The sequence below is a fragment of the Anser cygnoides genome, chromosome 2, assembly GCF_040182565.1.
Source record: "Anser cygnoides isolate HZ-2024a breed goose chromosome 2, Taihu_goose_T2T_genome, whole genome shotgun sequence".
Taxonomy (NCBI): Eukaryota; Metazoa; Chordata; class Aves; order Anseriformes; family Anatidae; genus Anser; species Anser cygnoides.
In genome coordinates, this window is record NC_089874.1 from 29,864,143 (window position 1) to 29,883,267 (window position 19,125).

Below are 19,125 nucleotides of genomic sequence, written 5' to 3' on the forward strand. Positions count from 1 at the left end.
AGGACAGATATATTAAATAGTATATTTTAAGAAAAAGTGAAGTGGCAGCTTTTATTTGCAGTGCACACTACATTTCATAGTCTAGAAATTCTCACTAGAAAAATCAGAAAACCAAATTACTTCTTCTTATGGTATTTTATGGCTCAGTCAAGCCACTTTTGTATGTAAAGGTAGCTTTTTCATTGCATTCAGTGGCATAAGATAAGGCTGTAGAATTGTGCAACAAACCTGCCAGCTATAAAAGCTTTTAGATAATAAACTTTTTGATTATTATTATTATTTTTTAATGTAAGTAAATCCCCACCTACTAGCTGTTACTGTAATTGAGCCTAGTAACATCTGTGCCTGCTTCCACAGGTGCTGGGGGGTTGCAATCGCTTTGAGTGACTATCAAAAGGCTATGAGCAATCACACTCATACTGCTCAAGGATGAAAGGGGGTTGTTGAAAGAAAGTTCCCTAGATGCTATTTAGGGGTGATCCAAGAAGAGAACCAAGATGTAAGTAAGAAGCAATGTAAGCAGAGGAATTGTAAACAGGCTGGTGGCCTCCAGTTCTCCTTCTGTCTAATGAGAGTGAGGAACTGACAGTATTTATTGTAAGATATCCCTAACTCATGAGAGGGCATAAGAAGAGGTCTTTCCTGTCCCTGCATATTGCAAAAATGGTAAGGATTTAAACCTCTCTTAAATATCTTGTATGGCTAAGCTTTGGCTGAAGGAATTGAAAGTCATTATGGACAATGCTCTGACATTGCATGTTGCTGATTTCCTTAGGAAACCAAACTAAAATGCTGGGAGGAGTACTAGAGGAAGGAAGTGGCCTAGAAAGCAGAGACCTAGGGGTATTGCTCTGTGGGTTTTGGTGTTTCGGTGAATGAGCTGGTCAGGTATATTGTGTACTTCTGTAGTCCTGGGAAACGCATTAGACTTCAGTTTGTTGAGGTATTTGCTTCTTAAGAAGAAAGGTGGTGTGTTGAATTACTGAGTGATCTGCATTCCATAAATCACCATACTCTCCTGTGAAAACAAAATAAGTGTATATCTCCTGAAGGTTTTTTCTGTGATATGAGACCAGCTGTTATGACTTCATATCAGTTATCTGTGGTGAGATGATAACTGTATGTATAACCTAAAGCAGATACCATCTACTTCCCTAAACAACCTGTTGACTCTGTGTGTTGTGTGGATTAGACACTGATTATAAAGACGTCTAGGCTGGAACTGAGACTTGCGGCAAAGTCATGTTGTGCTTAGCAGCTTGCTTTCTCTCTTCCGTTGCAGCAGATACGTATAGGAAGTGTTTATCTATTGTTTCTCAGGCTTGTGGCAGTGAATTAGTAAAATATAACACACTATAGCCATTTAGTAGTGCTGGACTTGCTGGGTATCTTGGGCAGAGACATCACAAGTTTTCTTGTTTCTGTGATAGAAATTTGGTGACTGCTCGCCTCACTTTTAACATATATAATAATGTTGGTCACTGGGCTGTTGTCATATTTATTGAGCATGCTGTGGTTATTATGAATCAAAGTATAGAGATGTATGAACAAAGATTTTAAAAGCGCGATCTGCTAGAAAACACAACCGTGTTTAGAAGCTGTTCTCAAAAAGAAAAAACTATTGAACATGATTATAAGCACTAGCTGGTAAGTGATGAGTCAAATTTAATTATAGGAACTTTTTATCTGTTTACTACGTCCTCTAATAAATGACTGCCCTCTAATAAACTAATATTGATAAACATGTGACTCCCAGTTTTGTTTGGGAATAATGATAATGCATAGGGTGGTGCACACGTGTTTCTCGCACAAGGTGAACTACAGTCTTCTATCAGCCTATTCAGCTCGGTTGTTTTGAGCAGTGCAGCTCCTGAAGTGCCCCGGACCAGGTCTGGTGCACCAGACTCAGGAGAGCTCTTTGTATTCAGTGTGCTTAGTCTGCGCTGCTGTTGGGTTGCCCTTGTTTTGCAGCCAAGGGCTGTGTGCTGCAGTCTAGAACCTCCTTTTGACAAAGTCTAGTAGCTCGAGACACGCTTCCTAGCTCAGTGGTAAGAATTAAAAATAAAAACAAAACACTCTGGTCTCCATGCAATCAAAGGATCTTACAGTGCCAATAGCAGCTTAAGGCAAATGGGGATCTAATAGCTGCATTTCTTCACACCTATCCCTGAAGCTGTGGTCTTGGGCTCTAGTGTTTACATCAGTGTCCTGTACAGTGATTCCTAAAAGCTTTCTTTGAATCCTCCTGTATCCCAATAGTCTGAATATTCTCAGTCTTTCTCACATTTAAAAATGTGGAAAACACTGGGGGTATTGCAATAACCTTACCCAGGTTTTACATTCCTTACCAAGACTTAATATCTTAACTAACACTTTTACCAGGAAGCTAACAACTAATTTGCTACTACACCTGAAAAGCTATTTGCTGCATTTCTTTGGACAGTCATTATCAGCACTTAGAGCTAGCCCCTATCTCCAGAGGTAGGAGCTGTCAGTGTTGCTGTCTCTGGGCATGAGGAGAAATGTCATCCACATCACCATCTTCTGTCTGACCAGCCGGGGCCATGTCTGACCTCTGAGGGGTTGGCAGTGTGTCACGCTTCTGGTAAAACCTCTCCTGGGGAAAGAGATTCAAGTGCCTTTGACACAGGCTATCGCATAATGGGGCGAGAAGACCGCTCCTGTCCTCAAAGCCCTGGTTGCAGGGGTGGTGGTGATCACTGCCACTGACAGGTGCTGATGCTTTGCTTTCTGTGCAACCCAGTGCCCAGATTCAGTTTGTGACAGTTTTGTGAAATAATCTCTTGCTGAGCTGCATGTGGAAAAAGCGGTGTGTTTCCTTCTCCTATTTAGGTATTTTCACTGGTGACTCTCAGGCTGCTGGGTGCTTGGGGATGCTCTCAGTTACAGAGAGGCATGTGTTTTCCTCCAGAGAAATAGAAATGTGAAACAGTGACAATGGGCCCATCAGAAAGCCCCACAGGGTCTGGGGGCTGGAGGCGCAGTTCTGTCCCAGAGCATCACAGTGATGCCAGTGCCAGCAGGCTCTCCTGCCTTCTTTTTCTCCCCAGTAAGGCCTGAGGTGTCCTGGCCATGTCAATGTACCTGGTGTCCAGCCACAGTGCACAGTCCCACAGAGCTGTAGCTTGCTGAGGTGGCCCATGTAGTTCAAAGTTCTCTGCTTCTGCAGAGCAGTCATGCCTCAGGAGGGAGTGGTGGGAGAGCCCTGACCATGTACTCTGCCCTCAGCAGTATTATCTTGAGCATGGTGACTGTGAGGGCCTGCAACAAGCTGGGGACAGGGCAGAAATCTGTGTAACGCTTCTGCCCAGCCTGGGTAGGCATGGCTGGGGACCTGCTCTCTGCAGGTTTTGCCCTAGAGATGTTTGGAAGTTGTTCTTGATTTAGGAAGTGTTCAAATGACAACACAGATGGGGCCCAGCTTGCTTGAGCTTTTATTTTGAATAATCAGTGGATGCCAAAACATTTCCTTTGAAAATACTATGCCGAGCCTTCTTTAACCAGTAGGTCCTGTTGCAGCCCATGGCTTCCATGTTGAGTTTTGTAGGCTTGAATGTTATAAACTTGTTTTAAACCTTAGGACAGCTAACTGGACAGCAAAGAATGTAACAAGGATTTTCACCCTCCAATGTCATTAGACATCAATATATTATGCCTGAATTTGTGGGGTACCAGGAATTGTGAAGTCAATTATAAATGGTGACTCAGAGTTGGAAAGCATCTGGGTTTACATGTTTCCCTCTTTCCTCCACCCCAATCAACTTGCAAGGACAGAAGGGTGGGAGAACTTGATCCTCCTGAAGGCTGGCAAATGGAACCTTGAGGCTTTGTGGTGCCTGAGGACAAGAAACAGTTGCTTCTAGAGTGATGTTGTCCGCCGACAGCTCCTCATGTCATATAGGTCAACTCAGTTTTCACCTAGGGAATTTGGGGTGTGTAGGAGAGCTCATGATGACATAGTATATGTCACTCTTACTTCCAGTTTCATTATGTGTGTGAATTGAATGTTTGAAACGAGACATTATTGGCTTGACTCAAATGGTGTGTGTTTTCCTTTCAGGAGAACGTGAGCTGTAGCTTCTGTTGGGATATAAATAAAGTCTATAAAGACTCAGTAAGGGCTGGGTTGGCTATTGTCATTCTCTTTAACTCTTAGATTAGCAATTAGGTTACCTAATAACATCAGGGAGGAGGATGCAATTGGCTTGCCCTGGCATAACAGCCTTGCCCTTTCCTCCACTCTCCTGCTGGCTGGGCCCCCTGCTGGGCAAGGGGGTTTCATGGGTGCCTGCTGGGCTGGGGTATGTTTGTGTACAAATAAGTGGCTGTAAGGGTGCCACTTAGTGCAAGTGAATCTACTCGAACTGTTTGGATGCCCTCCCATGGCATGAGGAGGTGCTCTGGCACCTGTTGTCTTGTTGGTCACCTCTAACCCATGGGAACTGTGACTCATTGCTCAGACCTCTACAACTCTGGTGACTATCTAAGCTGGTGCTTATGCGGGAAGCTCCCTCTTTCATGGTAAACCATTGTCTCACTTCCTGCATCTCGATTTATTAGGGCTTAAAGGGGTGTGTGCGCACTTAAGGAAGTTTCAGCCTCTTCTTTACTCCTTTATAAATTAACACTGTGTTGTGACAGCCCTGGGAGCTTGGGCTGTCCCTGATGGATGCTGCATGTTCCCTGACCTCTCTGGTGGTGCTGCCAGCCCAGGGGAACTGCCTACAGCACACAGCATCTTTTCTCCCATCAGCAAGAACCTTGACGTGGGACATGTTCCCTTGCATCCCATGGTGCTGGGAGGTGTCTCATCTTTCATTTTGCCATGCTTGCATCAGACTTGAAAGCTGTAAAAACATAGCCATTTACTCATTCTTTGTTATAAACAAAAACAATCACAACTTGTACTTGCTGCATGCTTCCCCTCAACTTTTGTCCAATCTCTTTGTATATCTGTTCAGGCAAAAATAGATAATGCAGCACAATGTCATACTCTAATGTGAAAAATCTTAGCTGGGGGATGTGATCTGGCTTTAAACTTGTCTTTTTTCAGTCGGATTTTTTACTCTGATTTTTTTTTCTTGGGGGGGGGGGGGGGGGGGGGGGGGGGTAGTGAAATGACCAAAGAAAATCTTGACATGACTGAAAACAAGCCTGCTGAGACCTAAAATATAATAAAATATATAATGATTCTCTTTATCCTAATTGCCTGTCATATGATATACAGGCAAATATCTTACAGCTTAGTTGAGGTATGTTCTACACAGTCTGCTGTTGTATTAGGTAATTGTTTTTCTGTCACACTTTAAGTCAATAATTTATCTTCAATAAATTGATTAATAGATGCCATGATCTTGCTACTCACATGCTTAACATGTCTTAAGCACATCAGTAAGATGTTTCACCATCTCTGTGCACATCACTGTAAAGTATTGAACTTATGATAGCATAACACATAGTTTAGCAGTTACCTCATATAAAGAGATGTTCCTATATACTTCGCGAAGCACTGCTACTTTCTTCAAAGTACTAATCTTCCTAAAGCAAAACCTATTAATAGTAGTAGAACACAGACTGAGGTAAATGGAATTTCTAGCAACATTGCTGTTGCCAACTATTACATTTGGATTTATCATGAATTCTTGGTGGGTACCCAGCCCACACTTGGACACTAAAATGATACAGTACCCTCTTAAGGGTTTACAGACTGCTAGTCTAGACTTCAGATTAGTGGGAGGACCTTGAGGAAAAGCAGGGATAGCTGGAGGAAAGAATGAAGGCCACGCTTGCGTGGTTGTAGTTTACGTCACTTCATTAAGTAAACAGGGTGGTTCTGCTAGGCTTTCTGACTTTGTAGTTATAAAGATACGTGCTTCTTGTACCATGCCAAACCATCCCACTGATAGAGAAGTCAGCTTGTTCTCCTACCTGTCATCTTGCCAAAAAAACAATGTGTAGATTATGATGTGGGGATAAGATCAAATATAAGGGATCAGTATTGCCTTTGGGGATGTTTCCCTCCTTCCTTCTCGTGGGAGACTTACCTGCTTGCTGTCCCCAGCTGTTAGTTTTGGTTACATTTAATCTCTTAGTATTTTATACCCCTGTCCTTTCTGTAATCTATTCTGCAGCTATCATTCCTTGGTGGGAAATATTAAAAAGGCTGATTGAACAAGGATGTACTTCTCTGTTTCTTCTGTGCCAAGATTATTGCTTCTGTCTTTGAAACTCTGCCTGGCAAAACACGGATGCAGGATGACATCTTGGCATTGCTGTTACACGTACCAGTGTTGTAGACTTGATCACAACAGAATAAGTGTTTACGCTGGTATAATTATACTGGTGAGGTAAGTGAAGTTAAAGCATTATACCACAACAAATGCTTTTGCTCATATCTGCAAGTTGCAGATAAGGAAAAAACTTCCAGTTTAACTAGTCTATCTTAGGTATGTCTGTAATCTTACTGGGTCTTTCTCACCATGCCTGATCTGAATCTGATCATATAAACTAATGGTGATAAACAGTTATAAAAGATTAATTTCAAAGGAAAGATTGTCACTTCTGCTCAAAATAAATCTAATTTGGAAATCTTTCCTTCTACAGTTTGTGTAGGTGTATGGGACCAGTGGTGCATCTGTTAGCATGGCTACAGCATCTTGTGTATATGGAGAAGTCTTTTTGTCACTGCCTAAGAAGTTAGCTCTTTCCTTTCCAACATCCTTAACCTGTCATGTGCCATGATACCTATAGAGACTTAGTACTATGAGCTGTCACTGTCTTGGTGTTACTGCTCTATTGTGGCTGCTTGCCTCTCTGGCTGTATGCAGTAGACTTGAGGCTTGTGTCCAAGCCTCCGTTGTTGACCACTGGAATGCTCTTGGGATGTCTGTGACACACTTGGCAGAAGAGGATGGCCACCTCCCCCTTACACACATGCCAGGGCACAGTGCAGGCCAAGTCCTTCCAGCAACATCAAACAACTGTCTGGGGCAGCTATAATTATACATATAGAGAGGCCAAGTACTGCATATTTCAGGGGCAAGTGGGACCAGAAGGAAGTCTGAATGAAACTAGGTAGTGCAGATGGACTTCAGGAAAGCTGTGGGCTCAATGCTGTTCCTCAGTCAGTAGGTTTAAAGTAGTTAACTTCAGTTAAAGTTTCCTCCAGGCAAATAAGCATATATTGTCTCTTTGCTTAACTTTAAATACGTTCTCAGGTGGTTCTTCTCTTCTGTACATCTCCAATCCAATAGGCTCTGGACTGATGCCTTGGACTCTTACCTGCTCTGCCTGAGGCAAATGACTACTAATAGTGTCCAGCACTGTTTGCATGTCCAGATTTAGTTAAGGAAATGATTCTATAGCAGCTTAGCTGGCTAAACCTGACAGCCAGATTATATGCATCAGCATTCCTTGTTTAATGAAACCAGAGTTACTGAAATATCAGTCACGCTGTCTGCTGCCACCTCAGCTAATATGACCACTTCTTGGATGTGATCTGAGTGCTTTGCTCCAACACTTGCCTGAAAGTCAGCATCTTATTTTTTCTTAGCTGTGATGAGGAACAAGTATGTACTACTGTTACTACAGTAACACAGTAATTGAATGTTCTAGTAAGAACGTGTTTATATTAAAAGCCATATTTATCTCCTTGTGAACAGTCTTAATTTAGCTATGACCCTTTAAAACTGAAGCTTAATTCTATTGCACTGGGAGATGCTTTCTTGTGACACTCTTGGTCATATTATGAACACGTGTGTGTGTAGAGGAGCTGTTCAAACAATCACTTCTAAAAATGAACTAGGTGTCTGAAATACCTACATAGAGCTAAGCAATAAAAGCTATTAAACTGATTGTCATCTTTCTCTTGTTAGGGGAAACAAAGAATAAACTGAAGAAGCCGAAACTTATGTTCTGTGCCTGACTCAATATGTGCAGCCCAAAGTAAAACTTGTCTCATACACACATGTTTGGATTAAGCCTTGAATATAAGGAAGGGTGGGGAAGTGGGTGGAAAAGGATGGGAGATGTTCCACTGATTTCAGTAGGTGATGACTGAGATTCTTGTTCCCTCAGCAGTAAGGATCTGGTCCTCCTTTGTATACGTGAGAGTCTGTCTTCTTCCTTTCTATCAGTACAAAGTGTCTGTGGTGTGCTACAGTATGAGCAGAAATAAGGAATCCCATTAAATCCTGTGGGCTATCACCTTGTTATGTTATTGCTGCCTATCACACATGGTGCTTTAGGCTATTAACAAAACTTGTTGAGTACTGCGAACACTAATGAGCAGCCATAGTTGACACTGATGGTGACAGCTAAGCCAAAAGACTCTCAGGTTAGTGAAAGCTAAGGCTAGCTTTCCTTGCAAGGATTTTGACTCTAAAATTTGTTGACCACTGACTCAATTGCTTAGTTTTTCCAGGACAGCTCTGTTTTTTTATTTTTTTGGGACAGCAGCTGGATTACTCTTACCATATAAGAAAGTAGAACGACTGAAGCACTGAAGAAAGTATGTTAGAACTTGTAGTGGAAACAGCATTCTGTGGCTGTGAAATTTGTTACCTAACTGGGATGGGGCATGCACAGCTTCTCTGGACAGCCTGTTCCAGTGCCTCACCACCCAGGATGATGGAAAGTAGGAGGGAAATTAAGAAAATGGTGACTGGATGTTGGTGTATTATGTAGTCTTGTGTAAGGCCAGCATCCTTCAGAACAGTGAATCAGCTGTAGTTAACTGGTAGTGATTTAAAAAAAAAAATAAAAAATAATAAAATAAAAAACAACAAACCTACACCTCTATTTTCTGAGGTTTCTTACTGTTGTCATCTAAATTAGGCACACTCTAATGGGCAAACTTGTTTTTTTTTTTCTTGTACTACATTAAAGTTTTTTTAAGCTTTTAAATGCATTGGAAAATCATGCTGAAGCTTCTTTATTTACAGTCCCTTAGAAATTGGAGTGGGTAAGACAACTTCAGAGGATGTACTGGAAGAAAGTAGAGGACAAATTCTTACATGGATCAGTATAGCATTAGTATACAGCTAGCTTTGGAAAGAGGTGCTAGTAGGCAGTGAAAATTCATAGAGGTGCAATGGTTCCTCTCTGTCCCTGTGGAAATGATTTACCAGCAACTTAAAATAACTAACACCCACCTTATGTCACAGCAATTGGTAGTAGTCCTGTTGTGGAAGATTGACTTTTTTTTTTTGTCCTAAGCAGGAAAGAGTTGTTTGAAAGCAGAACAACTCTTTCCTGTTCCACTAATCTTCTTAGTTGAGGATTCATTTGACTGACTGGCTTGCATGTAGAAGGTTCTGAGACCATCTTGAGGTAATCTTATTGAAAAGGTGGGGGAAGAGGGCTCTTGCTTTGCCTGCTATTATTGTTTGCCTAGGTGAGTAAGTATTTCCTGCAAAGCTGACTCAACAGAGCAGCTAGAGCCTGTCCATCCAGACATCTGTAATGCAGGAAAGCTAAAAGTTCAAGATGTTCTGCAGTGTACATAGTTTACTTTTTAAACTTGGCAGCATATAATCTCTTGTGCCTGTTTGTAGGTTCTGCTCAGAATCTTCAAGAGATTGGAATTTTCCATCATAAAAACAAATGGAAAGTAGGGGAAAATGGGTGCCTCTTAAAATCTTACTGTAAAAGATACCGTACATGTGGTTGCATTTGAATATCATCTTCTTCCCTGGACAAGAACAGTCTGAGTTTTGACTTTCAAGATCATAGAAACAAATTGTTGCAGGATCCTTGGTCTAACGCCCTGCTCAAAACAAGGCCAGCTCTAAAGTTGGGCCTGGCTGTTCAGAGCCTTTTTCAGTCAAGCTTTGGTTATCTCCAAGGACTGAGATTCTACAGCCTTCATGGACAGTCTGGTCTAGTGTTTTGACTGTCCTTATTTTTTTACCGATCCCCACCATTGCTCCTCCTCAATCTGAATTGCTCTTGCTGAACCTTGTGTCTTTCAACTCTCATGGTCCAACTGCTTACCTCTAATATGTTCTCCATAACCAGCTATTACAGCAGAGGACAACTACATTCCCCACTCAGCTTTAACTTCAGGTTAAATAAACACAGTTCTCAGCCTCTCCTCATAGCATGTACTTGGCCCCAGAATCAACCCTGAGGAATGTGACTTGCAATTGGCTGCCAAGGGTTTTGGGTAACTGACTTTATGAGCATAATGGTCCAGCAAATTCTCTGCTTCCTTTATATGCCACCCATCCAGTCTATACCCCTATGATTTGGCTAATCTGAATACTCTGGGAGACTGAAAGCTTTGCTAGAGTCAAGGTAAATGATATCCTCTGCTCTTCTTTTCTTTGGAGTTACTGTTCTCTTCAGAGAAGGAGATTGGATCAGTCAAGTACTAGTTCCTTTTGATAACTGCAGCTTGTTCCCCATGACCACCTTATCTTTAATACGCTTGAAAATGGCTTTGAAGACTTGCTCCCTGGTCTTTTCAGGGACTGTGATTAAATCAGTGGTTTCCTAAGAACATCCTTCTTGCCCTTCTTGAAGAAGAATGACGTTTTTTGCCTTTCCATAGCTAGTAGAGCCTTCTTGCAACCACCTTGACATTTTAAAGGTGATTGAGAGTGGCCTCAATGGCACTGGACTGCAATCTCAGCACCCTCATTTGTCACACGAGTGCATAGGACCAAACGTGTTTAGTTTGCTCTCAGTCTGCCTGAAAGGCCTAAGAGCTAACCTTGACAATAAAGGTCTCTTCTGCTTCTGTTGCCACCATGTCTCCCAGCCTCTTCAGCAATAAATCCATGTTTTCTTAAAAACTGCTGTCACTGATTTCATACCAGCAGAAGTCCTCATTGTTGCCTCTTACATCCCTTGCTGCAGCCTCCCTAGGGCCACCCAAGACAACGTACCCATTTCCCTTCTGCATGCTTCCATGACATCAAGTAGCACATTCAGGTTTGTCATAAATCTGTTCTTGACTCCCAGGGTAAATTGCCTTGGGATTTTTTTTATGTAAAGACAATTTTAAGACAGAAAAGTACCTTGCTATCATGTATGAATACCCATGACTGAGATAACATGCAGAGCTGAAGACTGAAGTCTTGTGTGGGCTGATAACTTATAGATAAGAAAAGGAACTTCTAAAGGTGATCTTAGTTTTGATGAGAACTTATGAATATTCACTCACTTCCTCCTCAATTTTAGTAACTTCCTATTGGAGCCTGTTGCATATTGAATTGTTGGGGATGTATTTTACTCCCACTCTTCAAGTTATTACCAACTCTCGCAAACAGTCTCTTTCTAATTAAAGGAATTACCTGAATTCTTTTGACCTTATTCATACTAGCCTGAGGAAAAAATAAATAAATGTGTATCCTCCAAGTCAAAAACCACAGCACATGCAGTTCATACCAGTGTGGTACAGCACAGCATCAGGGTAGGTGTTGTAGCCAAGCTTCTGATGACTAGTTGGGAGTTCAGTCATTTATTGAACTACTAATGCTTTCCCCAGCCTTCAGAGGGAGAGACTTAGCCTATGCACTCCTTAACCACTGGCTTCATTTTAGTCTCTGTAGAACCTGCTGAAATATTTCAGGGTCCACAGTCTCCTGAGAGTAGAACATGACAAACACAAAATTTCTTTTAGAATGAACATCAAACTAAGCTATGTGTTACTTCAGATAGCTCTGTTTGAGTTGGATAGCTAAATTGGGATCTGGAGCTATAATGCAGCTCTTAACGTCTGGACATGTTTTACTGGAATTTTGTTGCCTTTTATTTTTTTTCTTTGGGGAGGGAGGTAGACTACTTTGTCCATTTTCTAAAGCTATTGCTAAAATGATGACTCTTCAGTTGATGCTGTGGCCTTCAAGGTTGCTAGAAATCCACAGAATGAAGCCAGAAAGAACATATTCTGTTGAACTGTGGTGCTGAAGCAGATTTGCAAACATCAAAGGTGAGGAGAATACTCTGCTTATAAAACATAAATCACTGCAGTCTCTGAAATAACCCACTATGATGAAGTGGCAATGAATCTTTCATGAAGTATAGCAATAGCACCAGATGGCTACTGGGCCTGTGGGAGAATCTTTGTTTCATGTTAATTTTGAAAAATAGTAAACTATAAAAGGCATGCATTCACTAAATTGTGGGTCAACTGTTAGTTGCCACTATTAGTATGGACCTAAAATATATGCATGGAGTCACCTTGTTCTAAATTGGCATGTTCTTCCTTGATAGTCTGATGTCCAACTCTGTGAACTCTTGCAGGTCTCTGCAATATGTAGCTGTGTTTTTATTTTTTGTTTAAATTGCTTTATGCTCATGCGGCTGTCTCCTGGCCTTTTTTATCTTGTCACATCCTGCTATAATTCACCTGCTTTTGAAGTAATCTTACTCCAACTTGGAATGGATGAGACCATGATAATTATACCTATATCATAAGGCATTTAGTCAGGCATTGGAATGGGTTGCCTGGGGAGGTGATGGAGGCACTGTCCTTGGGAGCCTTTAAAGAAACGTTGGACATGGTGTTTAGGAACATGGTTTAGTGGGTGACATTGGTGGTAGGAGGATGGTTGGACCAGATGATCTTGGAGGTCTTTTCCAACCTTAATGATTCTGTGATAAAAGCTTGAAAGCTCTAGGTCCTTTCGCACTGCATGTCTTTGCTTGTGATTAGGAGGTCCTAGTAGTTCAGCTTTGCACATTCCACTGTTGAAACAACACCTTTGTTAAATGATGGCATGTGCCCAACTGTATTTGTCTGTTACTTCAATTTATGGCAAGTTCTAGCCAGGGTTATGTAGTGTCTAGCATCTTCTCTGCTTTTTTTTTTAGTGAAAGATGGTGACCTGGTATGTCACTTCTAGAAGGACACTAGAAGCCCTAGAGTAAGAGCATGAACTTCTGTTAGTACAATAAATCCAGAAACAATTCAAGGCTCTAACCTGTGGTCTGTCAAGAACAAGGAAGAATGCTTGATTAAAGATTTCTTAAATAGAAAACTTATTTCCCATACAGTGATCATTTTATGCAACCCTAGATCACACTTTTTCCTTAAATTCCAATAACCTTGTTTATCTTTTTGTTCTGTCTTTTTTTGTAGTGGCATCTGAGCTAACACAATAAAGCCAGAGCATGGTCACTATCCACTGGACTTCTAACCAGTGTACTTCTTATTGAAAGAAATTTCCAGCTGTTCAGGAGTGTACATGTACATAAAACTGGGTATGTGTATATAAAAACTACTCTGCTTTAAACCACTGTGGATTAGGATTTAATGTACACTAATCCATTTGAATTTAAAGATGTATTTTTTTCTTAGTCATGTGATTTTATTCTATCACTTTATTTCAGTACCCTCTAGAGATTCTAGCCCCTGTGGAAAAGCTTAACGGATTCCCAAGGTGCTCTGCAGAGGATTTAACTGCGCCAAAGTGCTTTGCCCTCATCAATCAGCAAGCAGGAGTTCTGTGCAAACATATGGGTGTACTCACACTTTGGAGTGAAGTTCAGAGTCCTTGTTTGGCTTTGAGGTGGCTGATATGTCACTACAAGCCACGTTAACTCCACTAACAAACAGTACAGTTATGTTAGCCTGATGCTATTCCTCAGCTAATGTGTCCTGTCTCACAGCAGAGTTGTCTAGGCTGGCTGCAGTTTAATTTGCCTGACACAGCTCTCTTCCTAGAGGTGCTTTAACTGATTAGGTTATATATTCCCAAGTATCTCTTGAACTATGTGCACACATGAATACACATGTGCCAAAGCAAGATATACCTTATGCTCCTGTTTTTAACAGGGATGTCAGCTCAGAAATAGTGTGTATATCTTCTTTGCACTTGTATTTGGATTTCTTCTACGTTGTGGTGGAACACGTCAGAAAAACATGATCTGGTGCAAGACTGCTTGAAGGTGCTGAATCTAAATACTAATTTATGGTTTTGGGGATAATCCAAAGCAGTATTATGTTAGATGGTATGTACTCTGCTAGAACAGAAAGCTGCCATGTGTTGCTTAGTGAGTGGAAGTGAAGGGGGATAGAGGGCACCTGATCTGAGACCTGTGGCATGTGGCTAAGGCTGGGCTGGGAGGCTTGTGCAGCCCTGTGGATCAGCTAACTGTAGGCATGCAGGCACTGCACCAAAAAGCAGATGTCTCAGTACCAGTTGTTTGGAGAAGGAAAAAAAGTGGTATAGGCTTTTTCGCCCCCTAGAGTCTTGGATATTATGGAAGCCATTCTTTATAGGCCCTTACACATGCTGCAGAGGTGCCTGTTGGAATCTAAAAGCTGAGACTATGGTGAGAAGTGCTGGGTTCGAGGTACTTGTACTGTGTGTTCCCTCTTAGGAAGATGATATAGATCTCTTAGAGATGCACACCTGCTAACTGAGCTGTAATTTGTTGTTCCTGACTTCACAAAGTAACTCTTACATGGAAAAAAAAAAAGCTGCAATGTAACTCCCAGGTATTCTTTTTTATAAATTAAAGCACCTTAAATATAAACCTGAAACAAAATGAACAGGAAGTTTTAGGAGTGAACATGAAAAAGCCTGTGCTGAACGAACACGTGCGTGCACACAGAAGTGGGTGGGGAGAGGGGAGGAGAACTGTAAATGTGCCAAGAAGCTGTGGACGGGTGAATGGGTAAAAACAACTGAGCAGTTTGAAGGAGTGGAAGCTGGGTGTTATGCAGAAGCAGACTTCTGAAGTAGGTAACTTTACTGCAGTGCATGCATGTGCAACGTGCTGCTTGAACCTGGCTCTGCAAGATTCCTGTGTGACTACAGCCTTCAGAGCACTGCCATGCAGTGGTGTGTCTCAGCAAAGAAAAAGAAACAGCCAGCCTTTTCTGTTAGACTCAGTCACCACATCTGTAAATATTTGTGCTGAAAATTGCCTCTGTGAATGCTATTTCAGGAGTCTTTAAGTTTACTTTGTAACTCTCTTTTTTTTACATGCAAGTTTTTAATTATATAAAGATGAGTAACAATAAAACTGTTCTGTGCCAAAGTCATTCCACCTTAAACAAAATACTATCTTCCTCTGCCTGTGCTCTCAGTGTATATAAACAGTGGTTGCTTTTCTGGACAGAGAGCCTTTATGGCTGTTCATAGTATTAAGAAAAATCTCTCCAGGTCCTAGCTGCATGTTAGCAGGCCTTTTTTTTTTTTGATAGGGACAAAAAGATTACAAGTATCTAAAGAGACAGATATGGAAAGGCTACAGGCTCCTGAGCCATGCAGTGTTTCTACTGCCCTTTTTACTCTCAACAGTCACTCCAAAGTTACACCACACCACTGATCAGCAACATTCTCATGAACAACCCTCTCTTCTTGTGGAAACACCCACTAAAATGCTTTGTGATTTGGAGAAGAGGAAGACAAACACCTCTAGGGTTCTCGCTGCTCCCTGATACCATGTTTTACTGATGAATGCTGATTTGCTGAACCTGAGAAGTGGTGTTCTGCTGAGCAAAACAGATGCAGGCAGAAATGTGTGGTTAGATTGCTGTTATTGCACAGTGCTGTTTTTTCCCTCACAAAACCATGCATCTGTCTGCTCACATAAAATGTATAAAAATTACTGTACTTTAAAGAAAATACAGCAAAACATAGTCTGCTTGCCAGCCACTGAAAATCTGTCTAAAACTGAAATGAGAGCTGGAGTAACATCAGAGAAGGTAGAAACACTTTGACCCTGTACTCCTGAACTCTGGCAGCAGTTTAAAATGCATCCTGCAGAAATAAGCCCATTGCTGGGGTGTCTCAAAGCTCTCCAGAAACAATTTTCTAGTGACTGTGTGTGCGTGAATATATATGTGCACGTGCTTGCATGTGTTTTGTTTTTCCCAGCCCTTGGACCTCATGTCTGAGGGTGCAGGGAGGAGGGGGCTAGCCTGGGGCTGCGGCTGCTGTGCCCTGCTGGATTATAAAAAGCAAGCCTCAGCACAAGGTCAAAGAGAGTCAAGTGCACCAATTCTGTACAGTGGGGGGAGGATTTTTCTTGTTTTTGTTCTTTTTTTTTTTTAATGACTTTTTTTCTCCTGCTCCAGCTCTTTTTCTAATTATTATTATATTTTTTTGCCCTGGTGGAGCCCCTTTCCTCCTTTGCTCTGACGGCATCGGGGAGGGGGAGTGGTCCTTTGGTGGGGTCTGGAAACCTCCGAGCGCGTTTCCTTTCTCACTGCTTTCCGCTGAGTCAGTGCATCAGAGGGCTGCTCTGCCAGGCGTGCGCTGCCTCTGGAGCTGGGCTCCTCCAGCCGCACCCAGCTGCCAGATAAACAGAGCACTTTGTCTGCTTATGAATTCCGTACTTTGGCCGGTTCGAGGCATTTTTCAAAGCTGTGCTATTGTCGTTGTTTCCCTTTGATGTGCAAAGCTGAGTGCGAGCAGTGTGCTTCTACAGCCAAGAGCTTGGGAGATAATGTTATCAGAGCATTAGATGAATATCCATGTAATGTTGTTAATATTCAGATAACGCCGACTTTCAAGAGATAATGAAAGACTTTCAGGCCGGCAATGCTGCTGGTAACACGTAGGCTGGGCTAACCCACTTAGAAAAAGGGGTGTACGTGAAATTTCTGACCTTTATTTAAGGCTTTATTTTTCTTTTCTTAAACAGCACTCCTTTACGTAGTTAGGTAAAAGAGGAGAGGCTGCACATCAGCCAGGCTTGTATCACTGCCCCCACCTAAGTAAAGCACGTGTGAGCAGGAGGAATTTGGCTAGTGCTGTTCTGAGAAGGTTTCTTCCTAGCAAACAGAGAAGCTGACAAAACTGTGACTAAGAAAGCCTTGGAAAGTGTGTACAGTGATGCTGTTGTTCTAATTGCAGATGGGGAGAGGGTATTTGTAAGACTTTTTCCTCAAAAGGATTGAGGTGGGATGTGTGAGCATCACCCCAAGCAAGAATAGAACCAGCTCCCTAAACTTTTAGGATAAACTACATGACCTCACGTTCCTTGGGTGGATGCAGCTCTTGAAAAAGATGCTTTAAGTCAACAGAGTGGGTGGGTGGAAAAATCAGATGACAATTCAGAGCTTGTTCTTGGTACTGTGAACGTGAAGCTCTGCAGAAGAATGCTCTCTCTGCCCCTGGAAACCACCTACAGCTCTGGAGGGAGTTTTCCAACAGATTCTGCTCCCCCTCTCCAGCTAAGTTGTGACCTGTACACTGAAAACTGCCTTCCATATAGTCTGCTTTATGGTCTGTTAACGTTATGCTTCAGATCTAGGTAAAATCTGAGAGCTAGGCAAATGTTTTCTTCTAAAAATAGAGCAGGTATTTTGCTTATCTTTCAACACAAGTGTCAGGAGCAACTTAGGTTAATTGAGGGACTAACTGAAACAACAAGCTTGTACTTATTATCCCCGGATCCTTATTTGGTGATTTATAAGGCTACTGGTGCCTTTGTAGTTCCCATGCTCTTCGGTACGTAGGTCAAGGGGCTGAACTGGGGCCCCAACCTACAATTTCCTGGGCAGACACCAGCTAATTCTGAACCACTGAAGTCTCTTAAGTCTTCTGTGATTGTGAAAAACCTAATGCAGACCTGCAGGATATCATTGTGTTAACTGCAGACGATAGTCTTCGTTAGATTTCTGAGGGGAAAAGGAGATGTTAGGACTATGTAGTCAGTCTGTAGCAGCCAGTATCATTAATAATGTACTAAAAAGAAGGTTTATAGCCCTGAGGCTATCATCTCAATGATGCATAATCTCAGAAATGTCAAGGTGACTTAGGGTGACGTGATGGACCGTGGTATCTCTGAACTGCTCTGAAGTGTGTGCCGTTCAGAAGAGCACACGTCCTGAAATCCACACGGTCCTTGAACACAAAGGCTTTGTTGCCTTCTGAATCATAAACATTCTCCTTGGCAAGTGTACAGAGAGAAGCAGCAGCATGTATTGTGTTTACCTCCTAAAAATGTAGGTTTGTTTTTACAGTCAGTAGCTTATTTACCTGCAGAATCTTTCATACACTAAATTATTTATTTCCCCCCTTCACTGGGATAATATTTTTTTTTGCTTGTGTTCACAGCAGGGGAAGCTAAAAATATTGTGGATCTGGTAGAGATATATATGTCACATTGCTGCAGTTTAGCTAAAAGTTCTTGCAGTTAACAACATGGGTTTGTTTCGCGTGTATTAGCTTTGTGTTGTGTCACCTTGCTTCTCCCAGGTATTATTCTCTTTGTGAGCATAGATTCTTTTCATGCAGCAGGCTAACCGCTAGCAAATTCGTGTTTGTAAATTGTGTTAAAGCAGCTTTGAGCTCTTCCCTGGGGTCAGTGCACATCAAAGTCAAGCACTGATGCCAAAACCTTATGCACAGCTACTCCTTGACGAGTGTGTGGTGGTGTTTTTTTCTTCCATTGGATATTTTGTTGATACAGTTCTATTCAAAGACAAAAAACACTGAATATGTGAATGGAGGGGTAGGAAGAAATGAATTCATTGATCAGACTATATCAGAATATTGTAATCATAGACTAGTTCTTCTGAATGTCTTCTTCCGTGGGAGCAGGTAGTTGCAAAGATTTAGGGAAAAGCATTCCTAGAAGAGACCAGGTGGTGTCGGCACTCCTCCCACCCCTGTGACCTGATGTATTAATTTTATTTTTATATGCTGTCTTTCAACAACAGGCTTTTATTATTTGTAGTTTTTTTTTTTTTTAATAATGTACCAGGCTTCCTGACTAGCAGAACATCTAACTCTCTTGATAATTGCCCACGAGTTTCTCTTAAAATCTCTTCTCGAGTACACTGTTTACTCAATTGACTTGCTCTGTACTTGGCATTCTAGGCAGGTTTTCCCACTTTGGCACCACTTGGCTGTCTAAATTAAAATAGCCTCTCTGGTATGAGTGCAGATGCAAGTCTGCTGGCTCTTGAATGAAGCTAAAATAGACCCTTGCTACTTCTGATACTTATTCTAGAGGACTGACACCTAAGTTAAGCTTGGATCCCACCACAGTCTTGGCTGTGCATCCTGAAAACTGCCCTAGCCCATTGCATGTTATACCACTGAATAATTTTTGGATAATCCCAATACAAGTCAGCGCTCAGTGTTAAAAATCTGGTTTCAGTTGAGTTGGTAGCCAAGGTCTCATTACTTTTAG

At 41.8% G+C, this 19,125-nt stretch overlaps 1 long non-coding RNA gene across 1 annotated transcript; it reads left to right on the forward strand.

Annotated features, from left to right (window-relative positions):
• The first annotated feature begins 413 nt into the window (after positions 1-413).
• Positions 414-14,574, forward strand: LOC106037539 (uncharacterized). The gene is made up of 3 exons (XR_001208092.3): positions 414-666; positions 13,109-13,230; positions 13,360-14,574. It is a non-coding gene; the product is annotated as an uncharacterized lncRNA (long non-coding RNA).
• The last annotated feature ends 4,551 nt before the right edge of the window (positions 14,575-19,125 follow it).